Raw genomic sequence first — 17,944 nt, 5'->3', positions numbered from 1 at the left:
AACGTTAATGACAGGTTCCTTGAAATCAAGTATCCCTCTTATTTTCCTGGAAATGAGCTGCAACAATGGTGAACATACACCAGGTACATTGTAGGCAACAAATAATAGCTTTTGGATAAATACTAGGAATGACATTTGGACTGTTCATTGAATCTTATCCTATATATAATATTTATACAGCACCTACCATCACAGACAATTTTCCAAAAGTGCAATTTCGATATAAAATTTCAGTTTAAAATATCATATTTTTAAGACATTTCCCCACTAATCAGTAAATATCTCCTTCCTTTTGTCCTTTTTGTCATCATTTTCATTATGCTTGATACAGTAGTAGTAACAACTCTATATACCTTTACCACTCACGTATTTTTGACAGGTTTCTATGCCCGGCGGATGAGTTTATCCCAGACCCATTACCCTTTCCAGGGCTTCTAGGTATCATTTTAGACACTGGCATTTTTCGGTACTTCTGGCCATTTTGAAAAGATTTGTTTAATTATTTAATTTATCTTTACTGGAAGCATTAAAAATAAACAAATAAATATGGATTCCATGGCTCTTCTTCATTTTAAGAGGGATTTATGCAGTTACTACAATTCTAAATAGAGACTATGAAACAATTGTACAAAGTCTTAATGAATGAGGAATAAAGAAGTGTTACATTTATATATTCATGCATTTTCCTCATTTTCAGAAGAAAATATTATTTTTATGCAGCAAGTACATTTCTAAATAAAGCATTAAATAATTGAACTAAGTCTTAATGACAGAAATAAAGGAAAAGTTTAATACACACAACACATATATATAAATATGCATTTTCCTCATTTTAGAGAAAATATTTGTATGCATTTTATACAATAGATTGTATTTAGAAATGCACTAAGGCCACAAATTATTAGTGATCTGTGGGAGGGGAAATATAACCTTAGAGTTAGTTACATTGTACAGGGTGCAGTTGTTCAACAGACATCTTTCAGAGATGGCCAAGAAAATTTTAAAACAGCACAGAAAGGGAAAAAAGGATTCCCGGGGGGGGGGGGGGGGGAGGAAAGCATCTTATCCCACAGAAAGAACATAAATTCTGTAAAATTCTGTAAAGAACAGAATTATCAGACATGTAGGTGAACACAATCTGTTGGGGAAGAGTCAACATGGCTTTGGTAAAAGGAAATCATGCATCACCAATCTATTAGAATTCTTTGAGGGTCAACAAACATGTGGACAAGGGTGATCCAGTGAATATAGTATACTTGGACTTTCAGAAAGCCTTTGACAATGTTCCACACCAAAGGCTCTTAAACAAAGTAAGCAGTCATAGGATAAGAGGGAAAGTCTTCTAACGGATCAGTAACTGATTAAAAGACAGGAAACAAAGGGTGAGAATAAATGGCAGTTTTCAGAATGGAGACAGGGAAATAGTGGTGTCCCTCAGGGATCTGTATTGGGACCAGTGCTGTTTAACATATTAATAAATGATCTGGAAAGGAGGTAAACCATGAGGTGGCAAAATTTGCAGATAATACAAAATTACTTAAAATAGTTAAGTCCAAAGCTGATTATGAAGAGTTACAAAGGTATCTCACAAAACTGGGTGACTGGGCAACAAATGGCAGATGAAATTCAATGTTGATAAGTGCAAAGTAATGCACATTGGAAAACATAATCCCAACTATACATACAAAATGATGGCCTCTAAATTAGCTCTCAAGAAATTATCCACTCAAGAAAGAGATATTGGAGTCATTGTGGATAGTTCTCTGAAAACATCTGCTCACTGTGCAGTGACAATCAAGAAAGCTAACGGAATGTTAGGAACCATTAAGAAAGGGATAGATAATAAGACAGAAAATATCATAGTGTCACTATATAAATCCATGGTATGCGCACACATTGAATAAGGTTGCCAACTTTCACATGGTAAATAAGCACCCCGACTTTCACAATAAGCCAAAAATCAAGCTAATCCCATTTCAAAACAAGGCCAAAACAAGCCAATCCCTAAGAATCCCAACACTCTATGTGACTAGATCCCCCCAGAATGCAGTCTGGGACTGTGGTGGGCCCACTGAACATGCCTGACTCTCTCCCCCCTTGCCCCTGCTTGCCAGGAGTTGACCAAAAAAAGAAGCAACAAGCTACAAGCAACTCACAATCCAATTGAGCCAAAAACAAGCCCAATTTCTGCATTTTTTTTCCAGGTTTGGCCTGTCTGACCTTGAATCCTGTGAACAGTTCTGAATTGGACAAAGTACAGAAAAGGACAGCAAAAATGATTAAGGGTATGGAACAGCTTTCATATGAGGAGAGATTAAGAAGACTGGGACTTTTCAGCTTGGAAAAGAGATGACTAGGAGGGGATATGATAGAGGTCTATAAAATCATGAATGGTGTGGAGAAAACACATCCTTATTCACTATTTACTCCTTCACAAAATACATGAACCAGGGGTCATGCAATGAAATTAATAGGCAGCAGGTTTAAAACAAAGAAAAGGAAGTACTTCATATAACTCACAGTCAACCTGTTGAACTCATTGCCAGGGAATACTGTGAAGGCCAAAACTATAATGGGATTCAAAAAACAATTAGATGAGTTAATGGGGGACAGGTTAATTAATGGCTATTAGCCAAGATGCTAAGGGATGCAACCCCATGCTCTGGGTGTCCCTAGCCTCTGACTGCCAGAAGATGGGAGTGGAGGACAGGGGATGGATCACTCGATAACTGCATTCCCTATTCATTCCCTCGGAAGCACCTGACAGACAGGATAATGAGTTAGATGGACTATTGGTCTGACCCAGTATTGCCATTCTTATGTTATGTACAGACTGTTACCAGCCAAATGATAGTTCTGAAAGCTCGTGACAAACTGCGCCTCATTGACTTAGCACAGCAAATCAGAAGGAATTCTTTAACTATATATCTTTTTGCAGAATCATATATCATAGACTATTAAATCGCATCACATGTTTCTGAGCCAATCTGAAGCTTTTAGTAATCCCATGGCCTTTTATGGAATTATTCATCGTAACTCATTAAAATGTAAATTAAAGCTAAAATAGCAAATCTAAAGGAGCATATATGTAGATTTCTTTATCAAACTCTTTACAAAATCGATGTAAATTTAGCAATTAGGGTTATTTATTCTAGACCAGGAACACAACTCATTTAACATTTGTCTTTAAAAACTGATAAAGACCCTAATGGAATTACATGCCTAAACTTCATTCCAATTTCCCATGTTTCATTTATTCAAGGTAATGTATTTCATAATGTTTTATATTTATTCAAAATTAGCACTTACTGGCGGACACATAGTAGAGGACTCTTAATTCTTGTAAATTTTTGAAGGACATATACATTAAATATTTTAGCAAAATGTACAACACACCAATACCCAACCGCTCCCTTCTCCTTCCCAAAAGAACTAAGCACTCATTCAAACCAGCTTGTATGCTAAGCATACATTCAAACTAGATATATATTTTGTAGACAAAGTACACACACACAAAAGGATCTCAGTTGTAGTGCCCCATCATTCCTTTAAATGGAAAGCCCTTTGGAGCCCGGGCTCTCACAGCTTCCAGATGCCCAGCTCCCCAGCACAGAGCCTGGAAGGTGTTGGGATTTCAACTCTGAAGCAGTCTACATGGTGGAGCTGCCCCCAGAGCCATGGTTCTGGGAAATCTAAACTCCCCAGCAGTTTACAGGTGAGCTGCTAGGAAATTAGGCAGGTTTCAGTTTTGAAAAATGGCTTCGTTAGAAAATTCCCAACCAGCTCTAGTTATGTCATCCTTCTCTAAAATATAAATACCCACTTAGAGCATCTAAAGAACATTAAATTTGCCCTGTACTGATACCATGAGAAAAGAAATATTAAGTCCCCCCCACCCCCATCTTTAAAAATAAGTTCTGGGACCATAAATACTACAACATCTTAATCCTAATCCTATGTTAATGTATGATATTACTACAGGGCAGAGGTAAGGTTAGTCGGGTGCCAGAACTGCATTTCCATGCTTTGAATTAATTGTAGCTCAAACTAAAACACAGATTTATTTGTAAATTCTCAGCTAATTTGCTCTATACTCACAGAGTAGCTGCTGTAATTTGGGAGAGGATACTCTATGTTTTTCATACAGTATAAATGGGATGAACACTTGTTTTAAGAGCCAAAGTCAACTCAACTCAACCAACTTACATGGTAAGACTGTGAGGACTCCCTAGGCAATATTCTGATAATCCACATTTACCTAAGAGAGCTCGTCCCAAGTTTAAAAATTTTAATTTTTCTTCTTTTTTAGTAATTATGGATGGTCCAGTTATACTTTATCCTGCCTCAGTGCAGTTTACCTCTCAAGGTCTCTTCCAGTGCTACATTTCTATAATTCTACAAAATAACAAACAAAATCAAGTGAAAATCAGACACAAAAACTATACTGTTATAGAGTTAAAGATCTCACTGAAACCCACATGAATTAAAGATGTACATTTAAAGTTTCAACCCTGTTTTATCTCACTGCATTGTGCCAAAATATTGTAGATTATATATTTGTCTTTTGGGGGTCTCAGCACAATGTGTGATCTTACTTACTGTAAGAGTTGTGATTCTTTAGTGCAACAGGGTGAGTTAACAATGGAATTTATCTCTGCATTTCTTGGCCAATTTCCTGTCTTTGTAGTGCTGTTTAAAATAGTTTTATGTGTGAATATTTTGCTGAGCTTCAAGCAGTTACAATTGTAGCTGTCATCTCACAGGTGTAAAAGGACTGACAGCTAACAGCTGATTTGATAATATAAAACCTATGGCTCACTAGTGATGCTTGCAGACCAGATACCCATTCATGCCAAGGTCCGTAGGCACCAAGTGAGCACTATCAAATGCATAGCTGGAAACCAATCTGACCTCACCTATGTGAGTACTGCTAAAATAGGCGTTAGACTTGTAACAATGTGTTTAGACTTTATGAAATGCTTGTAAGTTGCTGCATGCATTGATCTCACTTAAAAATCTGTAACCCATGCTATAAGGTAATACTTAAGTGTTTGTTCTGTAACTGCAAAACCAGTCAGGAAAGAAACGTCACCAAGTATGAAATACTGGTTTGCACGCATGAGGAGGGACTATCTCTGGCCCATCAGAAAGGCCTCTGGAATCCAAAATAGGCCATTGTAAGCCATCAAAGAGCAAGAATTTGTTGATTGCTCCTGGCACATCATTGAAGAGGGGGACATGCAGAAGTTTTTGTCCCATCAGCTTGGCTTCTAGGGAGATGGGGATAAAAATCCCTGACCAGAAGGAATTAGGACACTAAGGGGAAAAGATTCCTAAACATAAACAAGAGGTCCCCAGGATTAACCTGGGTTAGACACACACGATTTATAGAGCTGGCATATTTCAGTGGCTCTATCACCATCTGAAACCTAAGACTACAACTCATGTATGTGTGCATGTTTACCTGTTTTAACCTTGTAAATAACTCATTTCTTTTTCTCATTTAATAAATCCTTAGTTAGTTTCCTATAGGGCTGGCTGCAAGCATTGTCTTTGGTGTGAGATTTACAGTGCAAACTGACATGGATTTAGTGACTGATTCTTTGGGACTGGAAGTAACCTGAATATTTTGTGATCTTTGTTGTAAAGTGACCATCTCTCACAGAGTCAAGCTTGCTGATGGCAAGATAATAATAACAACATAGGGAGATAGGTATATCTCATAGAACTAGAAGGTCATTGAGTACAGTCCCCTGCCTTCACTAGCAGAACTAAGTGCTGATTTTGCCCCAGATCCCTAAGTGGCCCCCTCAAGGATTGAACTCACAACCCTTGGTTTAGCAGTCCAATGCACAAACCAGTGAGTTATCCCACCTCCTATAACAATTCAGCTCAGCAAATTTTCCAAACTGAGTCCCTACAACTCAATCTGAATCATAGAATATCAGGGTTGGAAGGGACCTCAGGAGGTAATCTAGTTCAACCCCCTGCTCAAAGCAGAACCAATCCCCTGACAGATTTTTGCCCCGGATTCCTAAATGGCCCCCTCAAGGATTGAACTCACAACCCTGGGTTTAGCAGATCCATGCTCAAACCCATCACTTGCTAATATTTTTAAAAGTTTTTGGATACAAATTTTTTTTTAAAACAAGATTCCTGAATGGCAGACCAGATTACTGAGTATTGAAAGTAGCAAATACCATTATTTAAAATAGGGACACAATAGCAGAAGCCATTACAAACCACTGTGCCTTAAATCGGTGGTGTGAAAAAAATATCAGCAATAATGTTGAGAACTTTAGTAAAGAAATAAATACTAGAATTTGACTAGAAATATATGAATTGGAGAGTGGTATTGTATAATAAACGTCATGATATTTTTGGAGCTATTACTGCTATCATAGAAAAGGGAAATGTACAGAATGTGACATCCTTACATTTTCAATAGGCATCTGATGAAGTCCTACACAGAATAAAATTGGTTAAGGCAAGTCACTACAGAGAAAGTAAAATACTTAGTTAGAAAAGAGGATTTAAGAACAAGAAAAAGTGAATGGGTATCACTGGTAATTGCTCTAGGAGGAAAGAGGTTAGAGGAAGGAGGTTAACAACAGGATATCCAAAGTTTTGACAACTCTTGATTTAATACTGTAATTATTACTAATACTATTACTTTAAATTCCATAGTTTCCATTGTATACCATAGATAAACTGAAGCATGGAAAGATTGGATGTATGATGCAGCTCCCATTCAAGTCAATGTAAAGGCTTCAGTTGATTTCCATTGAAGTTAGAGCTAGACTGGAACGATCTGCCCATTGTCACACAAGTCAGCAGCTAAACCAGGAATAAACCCCAGCACTTTGTCTCTTTCGGACTATATATTAATTATTCAGACAGCTATGGGACAAAACCTGCTCCCTTTGAAGTCAATTGGAAACTCTAGTTGATTTCAGTGAGAGCAGACTGTGGTCCAACAGCTGTTTTGTATTGTAAGATATTAAAAAAAATATTACTTTTCCAACCAAACTGTTTTAGAAGCTGATTATGATGATCACTAATTGGCAACATTTCACATTTAATATTTATCACATTATAGTGTACAATGTCCTAATTCAGGAAGCTGTCGTATAATATTTGTTCTGTAATGTCCTTAAAACAGGCCTAGTGTCTCTGTCATGTGATTTAGGCTTGACTAGCCACTGACTTAATTAATTCTTCACTGACCTGAGGGAGCTGATTGACTGAAGTTTATTGCTTCCCCTAATCCCCCAGATTTTCAGCTGGAGAACTATGAGTAGGTTCTATTTGTTACTGGATTCTTTTCCCAGTATTTGAGATTCTAAAGAAGCCTCACAAATTTGTAATTTATTTTTATATTACATTTTTATTAGTTTTTTTATTTGATTATTATATGTATTGATTTTTATTTTATTATAACAAAATTCAGTTCTTCTCTGTTCCGTTGCAGCATCAGCAGTAGAAGCAACAACAGAGTGGGTCTTACTATTCACTGTGAAAAAACTATTCAGAGGATTTACCCCTTTAAATGTGTTTGAGAATTGCTCATGAGCGAGTTCTGGTTTCTGTAAATGTATTTGTTAGCCAGAATTAACTGACAAATAGTTTGGCTGAACAATTTTCAAACTATGGGTTATTTCTCAGGCTGTTTACTTTGACTCTTCAATAAGGACATTGAATTACAGTTGTATTAAATATTTATCTTGATCCCAATGTAGTGTGAGCTGGGAGATGCCAGACTCCCTGTGCTTAAATAAAGAACTCAAGTGACCCCTACCCAGAAGCTCTTTACATTATTCAGTTTCTCTTAAAAATATCCTGGTCCACTCTGGTAACTGAAAGTCCAAGAACTCTACAAGTTTAACCTTTCTTCATGCTCAGCTCCACTTGAACTGAATTTAAAGGTTCAATACATAGGTGAGCTTCAGATCGTGAAAGCTCAGTGAACACTCGGAACATCTGGGAAACTAGTAAACCTTCCCCCATAGCTGGCCTCTTCAGTTTATCCCAACAAAGTTACTCCCTTCACTCTCCATGCAGACATGTTCAGTAAGAAGGCAGGGCATTGCTGGAGTGCAAGTGCTGGTTATGGATTGGAGAAGAGCAGGGTGTGGAAACTTCACCAAACTCATCCCTTTTCCTCCCTCACAAATGTTCACTTTAGAGCCCGAATTCCACGGAGTGCTGAACACCTCCCGGCTGATTGCAGAGGGAGATGAGGGTACCTAGCACTTTGCAGGATATGAGCTTTAAAACGATCTGTGTGAGGTTGTGTACACATTTGAAGAACTGGTATATTAAAAATTGCCTAATATAGAACACCAAGATTGTCAGTCAGTTTATTGGAAATATAGGGGAAAATAACTTCTGAACCATGGCATGAAAAATTGAACTGATGCCATGTGGCATGACCTTCAACCATGATTAGTCTAGGAAGAGTTTGGGTCTACACATTCACATGCACTTAAAGACAAACTTTAAGGTCAGAAGGGAGCATCAAGACCATCTAGTCTGACCCCCTGCACATTGCAGGCCACAAAACCTCATCTACCCACTCCTGTAATAGACCCATAACCTCTGGCTGAGTTACTGAAGTTCTCAAATCATGATTTAAAGGCTTCAAGTTACAGAGAATCCACCATTTACACTTGTTGAAATCTGCAAGTGCCCTGTGCTCTTATTTATTCCAGGACTGAATTTGACCACAGATCATTAATGTAGTGAATTTGATCAAATTAGTCCCTATTGTAATTATAATTGTCTCCTAATCAGCTGGTACTCTGTATGAAATTAATTGGTCTGGTACCTAGTGAATAGATATCTATCACAAGAACATGCACCTGTTAATGTTAGTCTCATGAGAGAAGTTAATGAGGCAATTTGTCTGTGGCTCCTCCAACACTGAGGGAATTCCCTACAAGATTGTAACAATGAACGTAGGAGGACTGTAGAGGGAGTCAGAGGTTGGCCCTTGGAATTTGACCCTATTTGACCCTATTTGCTTGCACAGAAATGCAACCTTCATTTCTGCTTGGAATTTTTTAAGCAAGAAAACATTTCTAGCTGTCAGAGAGACACAACCATCTCCTCTCCTTGCTCAGGCACAACATCATCATGTTCTGCTAAACAATGACCTTAAGAACACTTAGCCAGCACTTTCCAGTGGGTCAATGCCTGGTCCTTCTCGTCAGTAAGATTAACAGGCTGTTCCCTCTGCTGCATCACAGGTTACCATTGGGCACCTTTCCTGCTCACTCCCTTTAGTGACTTTCTGGTGTATTCTCCACAGGTGGCAAGTCTACCAAGATACCTCACCGATGTGCCTGACTAACCATGACTTACCATCATTCCTGACTCCAGCTATAGGACATAATGCTTACCTCATGCCTGGTCTGTGTCATAATGTATCACATGTATCTCTGTCTCCCCCCACCCCCACCTTTGCCATACTCTGTTAACTAGAGGACTCTGCGAATTTCAATACTTATATAAAGTCAGATCATACCATACTTTCTAGATTATTAACTTGTATAATTCCTTTCACTAGAAACATGGAATTACTGAAATATACACAAATCTCTTTTATCCACAGGTATTGCTGAAATGGCCTTGCCACCCACAGGCAATTTAAAAATGCTTTAAAAAATGCAGTTGTACTCTCCAGACACATACATAAAATTGCTACTGCGATATGTGAAAATTAGACAGCCTCACCTATTGACCCTCCATCGCAGCTGTATTAAGGATTTAGTTACAGTATGTTTTAGTGCCAGGACATGTTTACTTGTGAAATGCAGCAAAATGAAATGAATGGCTACCACAGTGCATTTAAAAGTATCATGTAGCCAAGTTATATTGAAATACTTTTTATGCAGCAATCACCTTCCTTGTTTAAAACCGTCAGGGTAATTTCTTCAGGAATGACTAATATATAACCAAAATATTAATTAGGAAAACACTTTTTCTCAAGGTATAGTTACTAGAAAGACTACAAAGATTTAATATTTCAATATGAGTATTATCTAGTATCAAAGGGGATTAGTCAAACTCTATTCTGACTTGTTGGAGCAGTGGTAATGAGCTACATAAGGACATAACGGACAGTGAGATTATTGACAGCATGAAGAGTAGTACCAGAACAGAAAGGTCTATTGTCAGGATTATATCATGTTGGGCAGGACAGGAGAATGAAGAAAGGGACAAGAAAGTAGCATCAGGAAATTAAGGGAGTGTCATACTGAAAACCCCCCACTACTTTCTTAGTATAAAGCAGTCTTGTTTTCCATGTCAACAAATAGAGATATGAAATGAGCAAAAATAAAAGTGAAAAAACAGTTTCTATCCTGCTCAGTAACCAATAATTTTTTTTTATTGAGATGTAAGATTTTTCTCACAAACCTATTCTACTTGTACTCCTGTATTTTACAGCTATGGAAACTCATGCAACAATAAAATAGAGCAAGTTCTAGTACAAGTATAATGCTGTACAATACTGTCCATAGATGCTCAAGCACTCATATTTGGATTAAAACAAAACCCATAGGAACTTGCAGTTTGGTGCTCTGACATTGGGTGTGTGGAGTTGATTTCCCTCTCACTTACTTCCACACAATGGAATTACAGAGGCGTAGAAATAGTGTAAATAAATGTGCCCCTTGATTTCAGAATGAAGTATTTTTCACAGCTTGATGTTCTTTTAAATTCCCCCAACACTTCTCCCTTCTCACCTTCCAGATCCTCCTATCGTACTCTACATGGTATAATCCGGGCAAGAGGCCTTGCTGCGCTTCTATTACTTTCCACATCAGCAATCATCTCACTCCCTGAAAAATCCTATGGGACTCAGTGGGATCACTTGCATGAGTAAGGATGTGAACAATACTTTGCAGGTTTGGGACAACAACAAAAATTCCAAAGAAACAAAGAAGGTGTGTTTATAAAAAACAAAACAAATGCTGAAGAGTGCATCTGGGCTCTCTCCAGAGGCCTATCTCCTGAACAAAGCAGACATTTGTGAAGAAACTATTGCTAAAAACCTAACTCTGATGTTTTATTTGAAGATGAAGTCAGTTTTCAGACAGTCATTCTTTTCACCTGTCAGCACATATCTTCTAAAGTGTATAGCAGGTCCAGGGACAAAATAGTAGAAAACACATAACAAATTTAACACATGGCATTGACAACACAATATAATGGATCTGTAAAATAGAATATTCTTAACTATCAATTAAAGTTTCCAATTGTGTTATTTCTTTTGTGCAGGGTGTGGTATTTTTATCTCCTAATTATAGGACCCTTCTTAACCAGTGCCATTAACAATGCTGAGTTTAAAATTGTTCGCCTTTATCTCCAGAAAGCAGATATGCATTATGAATACAAGACTTGTCTAAAGCAGAGGGAGCCAAATCAACCCACAGAGTTCTACAGTGTAGTCAATGGTGAACATCATCTTCATATGCAAGTGTGGTCCCTCTTGGATCAAGATGGAGCATTGTATACTGGAGCCAGAAGTATCCATAAGCAGCTACTTGCATTAAAGACTACAGAGTTTAATATTTCCAGAAGTCACTTCTTTATGTTTTTACCATTATGATATTTTCGGAAGAAAGAAACTATCAGCAGAACATATGAAGTCTCAACTTGCAATCCTTTGGAGATTATCCAGACAAACCAGGAAAAAAAATACTTCTTTTTCAGTTTGGATGACTTACTTCAACTACAAGAAGAAAAATAAATAAAAAGAAATAAAGTTCATGAGAGATACAGTGTGAGTGATTCATTCTGTAATAGCTGTTTTCAACTAACTTACACGGAGTCCAATCAAAGGTGCAATACATACAAAATAGTTTTACAGCTCTACAGCTACTAGGAAAGATAAAGAAGTAAAATAAATGTTGTATGAGAGAGAGAGATTTGGGTAAAGATAACAAAATATTGATAAGGAGAAGTCAGAGATTTATGAATAGGCCAAGTTAGCTTCCATAAATAGCAGATATAAAATGATTCCATACAATTATATTAAGAGAACAGACAAGCCACCAGAGAGGTCACCTACTATAAATAATGCTAACAATAAAAATTGTAACAAGTGTAAAATTCAGACAAGATCTCAGTGGCATAATGTATAAAGTTGCAGAGAGTAGAGCTGGGTGGGAATCTGCTTTCCTACTCCATGAATATTTTCAGGTTCAAAATTTTTCCCATCTCAAATCAGGATGAAAAGTCAAAAATCTCAAAAATATTCAAAAACTGAACATTTTGATCTGTTTTCTTAGTTTGGATCAAATGAAGTTATTCATTTTGATAATTCCAGAACATTTAATTTCAATAATTTCAGAACATATTTAAATTTTGACCTTTTTAAAAATCCTGTTCAGCCCTATTAGCTTATATTTCAAAATGAAAAAAGTCATTTCAAACCAGAAAACTGGATTTTTTTCATTTAAAAAATGACAAACTGAAACATTTCCACAATTCTGAAACTTTTTTCTTAAAATTTTTTTTATGTCAGGAAATTCAGTGAACCTGACCCTGTTCTGTTAACATTTTCGGTTTTTACAAATGAGCATTTTTTGATGAAAAATAATTTGTTGAAAAATTCCTGGCCAGCTCTAATAGAGATGTGAATAATCTGGAAGAAAGTTATGGGTCCCCAGCTGGAGGTTCCCAGTACTCATAGTCCAGCAGTTTATTTTATTAATAACATTATTTGGACTTATCTTCTCAAGACTCACTTCTCAGGGGAACACAGGATTGTGAGGCATCTCACCAACAGCTGCCCTTAGCATGAGAGAGTCTTGTCTATATCTACTGTGGATCAGCTCCCTGAAACCACCACACTCTGGCAACACAAGCACTGCCTTCCAGGCCTCCACAGGCCCAGGGCTGGCTCTAGGCATCAGCAAAACAAGCTGGTGCTTGGGGTGGCACATTTTTAGGGGTGGCATACTGGCGCAGGCTATGCCGCCCCTAAAAATGTGCCCCAGCCGCCCTAACTAAGGGTATGTCTACACTACGAAATTAGTTCGAATTTATAGAAGCCGGTTTTATTGAAACCGGTTGTATACAGCCGATTGTGTGTGTCCCCACATAAAATGCTCTAGGTGCTCTAGTCGGCGGACCGCGTCCACAGTACGAGGCTAGCGTCGACTTCCGGAGCATTGCACTATGGGTAGCTATCCCACAGCTATCCCACAGTTCCCGCAGTCTCCGCCGCCCCTTGGAATTCTGGGTTGAGATCCCAATGCCCGGATGATGCAAAACAGTGTCGCGGGCGGTTCTGGGTACATGTCGTCAGGCCCCTCCCCCCGTCACAGCAACGGCAGACAATAGATTCGCGCCTTTTTACCTGGGTTACCTGTGCAGACAACATACCACGGCAAGCATGGAGCCCGCTCAGCTCACCATCACCATATGTCCTCTGGGTGCCGGCAGACGTGGGACTGCATTGCTACACAGCAGCAGCTGCTAACTGCCTTTTGGCGGTAGACAGTGCAGTAGACTGGTAGCCTTCATCGGCGATCTGGGTGCTGGCAGCCGTGGGGCTGCATTGCAACAGCCCCTTGCTTTTTGGCAGTAGATGGTGTATTACGACTGTTAACCGTCCTATTACAAGTTGGGTCATCGCACATTAGCAGAGTCTTCCCCGAGCAGCAGATCGTGCAATAGGCCTGAAGACCATCGTCATACACTAACTGCCAAGCGCCCAGTATTTGCTGCCAAGCACCCAGAAAGATGCCGAGGGCTATCAGTCACGCTGCACCGTCATCTTAAGATGTAAAAAATAGATTTGCTCTGTATTCATTTGCTCCCCCCTCCCTCCGTCAAATCAACGGCCTGCTAAACCCAGGGTTTTCAGTTTAATCTTTGGGGGGACCATTCTGTGTGACAGTTGTTTGTGTTTCTCCCTGATGCACAGCCACCGTTCTTGATTTTAATTCCCTGTACCTGTACGCCATGTCGTCACTCGGCCCGCCCTCCCTCCTTCCCCTAGTCCGTCAGATACTACTTTCGCGCCTTTTCTTTGAATTCTGGGTTGAGATCCCAATGCCCGGATGATGCAAAACAGTGTCACGGGCGGTTCTGGGTACATGTCGTCAGGCCCCTCCCCACAGCAACGGCAGACAATAGATTCGCGCCTTTTTACCTGGGTTACCTGTGCAGACAACATACCACGGCAAGCATGGAGCCCGCTCAGCTCAGCTGAGCTCACCGTCACCATATGTCCTCTGGGTGCCGGCAGACGTGGGACTGCATTGCTACACAGCAGCAGCTGCTAACTGCCTTTTGGCGGTAGACGGTGTAGCATGAGTAATAGCCGTGGGGCTGGCAGCCGTAGGGCTGCATTGCACCAGCCCCTTGCCAGGAGATGGTATATTATGACTGGTATCCATCATCGTCGTACTCGAGTGGCTGTCAATCATGGCCACCTGGGCAGACATGCTACTGTTTCGATGATGATGGCTACCAGTCGTAATATACTATTTTCTGCCAATTGCCCAGTATTGTCTGCTAAGCACCCAGAAGAGGCCGAGGGCGATGGTGGGTGCTGGCGGATGTGGGGCTGGCAGACATGGGGCTGCATTGCTACACAGCAGCAGCCCCTTGCCTTTTGGCAGACGATGGTATATTATGACTGGTAACCGTCGTCATCATACTGGAGAGGCTATCACTCATGCTGCACCGTCGGCTGCCAGCTTAAGATGTAAAAAATAGATTTGTTCTGTATTCATTTGCTTCCCCTTCCTCCGTGAAATCAATGGCCTGCTAAGCCCAGGGTTTTCAGTTTAATCTTTGGGGGGACCATTCTGTGTGACAGTTGTTTGTGTTTCTCCCTGATGCACAGCCACCTTTCTTGATTTTAATTCCCTGTTCCTGTACCTGTACGCCATGTCGTCACTCGGCCCTCCCTCCTTCTCCTGGTCCATCAGATACTAGTTTTGCGCCTTTTTTCTGACCAGGCGCCATAGCTAGCACTGGGATCATGGAGCCTGCTCAGATCACCGCGGCAATTATGAGCACTATGAACACCACGCGCATTGTCCTGGAGTATATGCAGAGCCAGGACATGCCAAGGCGAAACCCGGACCACCCGAGGAGACGATTGCAGCGCGGCGAAGAGAGTGATGAGGAAATTGACATGGACATAGACCTCTCACGAGGCACAGGCCCCAGCAATGTGGAAATCATGGTGTCACTGGGGCAGGTTCATGCCGTGGAATGCCGATTCTGGGCCCGGGAAACAAGCACAGACTGGTGGGACCGCATCGTGCTGCAGGTATGGGACGATTCCCAGTGGCTGCGAAACTTTCGCATGCGTAAGGGCACTTTCATGGAACTTTGTGACTTGCTTTCCCCTGCCCTGAAACGCCAGGATACCAGGATGAGAGCAGCCCTCACAGTTGAGAAGTGAGTGGCGATAGCCCTGTGGAAGCTTGCAACGCCAGACAGCTACCGGTCAGTCGGGAATCAATTTGGAGTGGGCAAATCTACGGTGGGAGCTGCTGTGATCCAATTTGCCAGGGCAATGAAAGACCTGGTGATATCAAGGGTAGTGACTCTGGGCAACGTGCAGTCAATAGTGGATGGTTTTGCTGAAATGGGATTCCCAAACTGTGGCGGGGCCATAGACGGAACCCATATCCCTATCTTGTCACCGGAGCACCAAGCCACCGACTACGTAAACCGCAAGGGGTACTTTTCAATGCTGCTGCAAGCCCTGGTGGATCACAAGGGACGTTTCACCAACATCAACGTGGGATGGCCGGGAAAGGTACATGATGCTCGTGTCTTCAGGAACTCTGCTCTGTTTCGAAAGCTGGAGGAAGGGACTTTCTTCCCGGACCAGAAAGTAACCATTGGGGATGTTGAAATGCCTATCGTGATCCTTGGGGACCCAGCCTACCCCTTAATGCCATGGCTCATGAAGCCGTACACAGGCAGCCTGGACAGGAGTCAGGACCTGTTCAACTACAGGCTGAGCAAGTGCCGAATGGTGGTGGAATGTGCATTTGGACGTTTAAAAGCGCGCTGGTGCAGCTTACTGACTCGCTCAGACCTCAGCGAAAAGAATATCCCCATTGTTATTGCTGCTTGCTGTGCGCTCCACAATATCTGTGAGAGTAAGGGGGAGACATTTATGGCGGGGTGGGAGGTTGAGGCAACTCGCCTGGCCGCTGATTACGCGCAGCCAGACACCAGGGCGGTTAGAGGAGCACAGCAGGGCGCGGTGCGCATCAGAGAAGCTTTGAAAACGAGTTTTGTGACTGGCCAGGCTACTGTGTGAAACTTCTGTTTGTTTCTCCTTGATTAACCCTCCAACCCCCCCCCCCCGACCCGGTTCACTCTACTTCCCTGTAAACCAACCACCCCACCCTACCCCACCCTCCCCAATTCGAGCACCGCTTGCAGAGGCAATAAAGTCATTGTTTTTTCACATTCATGCATTTTTATTAGTTCCTCACAGAAGTAGGGGGATAATTGCCAAGGTAGCCTGGGATGGGGGGGGGGGGGAGGAGGGATGGAAAAGGACACACTGCATTTTAAAACTTTAACTCTTATTGAAGGCCAGCCTTCTGATGCTTGGGCGATCATCTGGGGTGGAGTGACTGGGTGGACGGAGGCCCCCCCACCATGTTCTTGGGCGTCTGGGTGAGGAGGCTATGGAACTTGGGGAGGAGGGCTGTTGGTTACACAGGGGCTGTAGCGGCGGTCTCTGCTCAGGCTGCCTTTCCTGCAGCTCAACCACACGCTCGAGCATATCAGTTTGATGCTCCAGCAGACGGAGCATTGCCTCTTGCCGTCTGTCTGCAAGCTGACGCCACCTATCGTCTTCAGCCCGGCACTTGCTCTTTTCATCCCGCCATTCAGCCCGCCACCTCTCCTCTCGTTCATATTGTGCTTTTCTCATGTCCGACATTGACTGCCTCCACGCATTCTGCTGTGCTCTATCAGCGTGGGAGGACATCTGCAGCTCCGTGAACATATCGTCCCTCGTCCTACGTTTTCTCTTTCTAATGTTCACTAGCCTCTGCGAAGGAGAAACATTTGCAGCTGGTGGAGGAGAAGGGAGAGGTGGTTAAAAAAGACACATTTTAGAGAACAATGGGTACACTCTTTCATTATCAGATCGCATATTTCGGCTTGCAGGCAGCCATGGTAGGCCACAGTGTTTTGGCTTTTTTAACCTTCTTAACATGCGGGAAAGGTTGCAAACAGCAGCGCATTTCCCATATCAGGGATGAATTGGGTTGTCCATTTAAAATGGGTTTTCAATGTAAAAGGAGGGGCTGCGGTTTCCCGGTTAACATGCGGCACAAACACAAGTAAACTACCCCCCCCACACACACACACACACACAGACGATTCTCTGGGATGATCACTTCACCCCTCCCCTTCACCACGTGGTTAATAGCGGGGAACATTTCTGTTCAGAAGAGCAGGAACGGGCGCCTCTCAATGTCCCCTTAATAAAATCACCCCATTTCAACCAGGTGACCGTGAATGATATCACTCTCCTGAGGATAACAAAGAGAGATAAGGAATGGATATTGTCTGCATGCCAGCAGACACCGGGACCATACGCTGCCATGCTTTGTTATGCAATGATTCCAGACTACGTGCTACTGGCCTGGCGTGGTAAAGTGTCCTACCATGGCGGACGGGATAAGGCAGCCCTCCCCAGAAACCTTTTGCAAACGCTTTGGGAGTACATAAAGGAGAGCTTTCTGGAGATGTCCCTGGAGGATTTCCGCTCCATCCCCATACACGTTAACAGACTTTTCCAGTAGATGTACTGGCCGCGATTGCCAGGGCAAATTAATCATTAAACACGTTTGCTTTTTTTTGTGTAATGTTTACAAATATTTACAAAGGTACACTCACCAGAGGTCTCCTGTGTGCCCTGAGGGTCTTGGGTGAGTTC

The sequence above is a fragment of the Trachemys scripta genome, chromosome 5, assembly GCF_013100865.1.
Source record: "Trachemys scripta elegans isolate TJP31775 chromosome 5, CAS_Tse_1.0, whole genome shotgun sequence".
Lineage (NCBI taxonomy): Eukaryota > Metazoa > Chordata > Testudines > Emydidae > Trachemys > Trachemys scripta.
Note: the sequence above shows the minus strand (reverse complement) of the source record.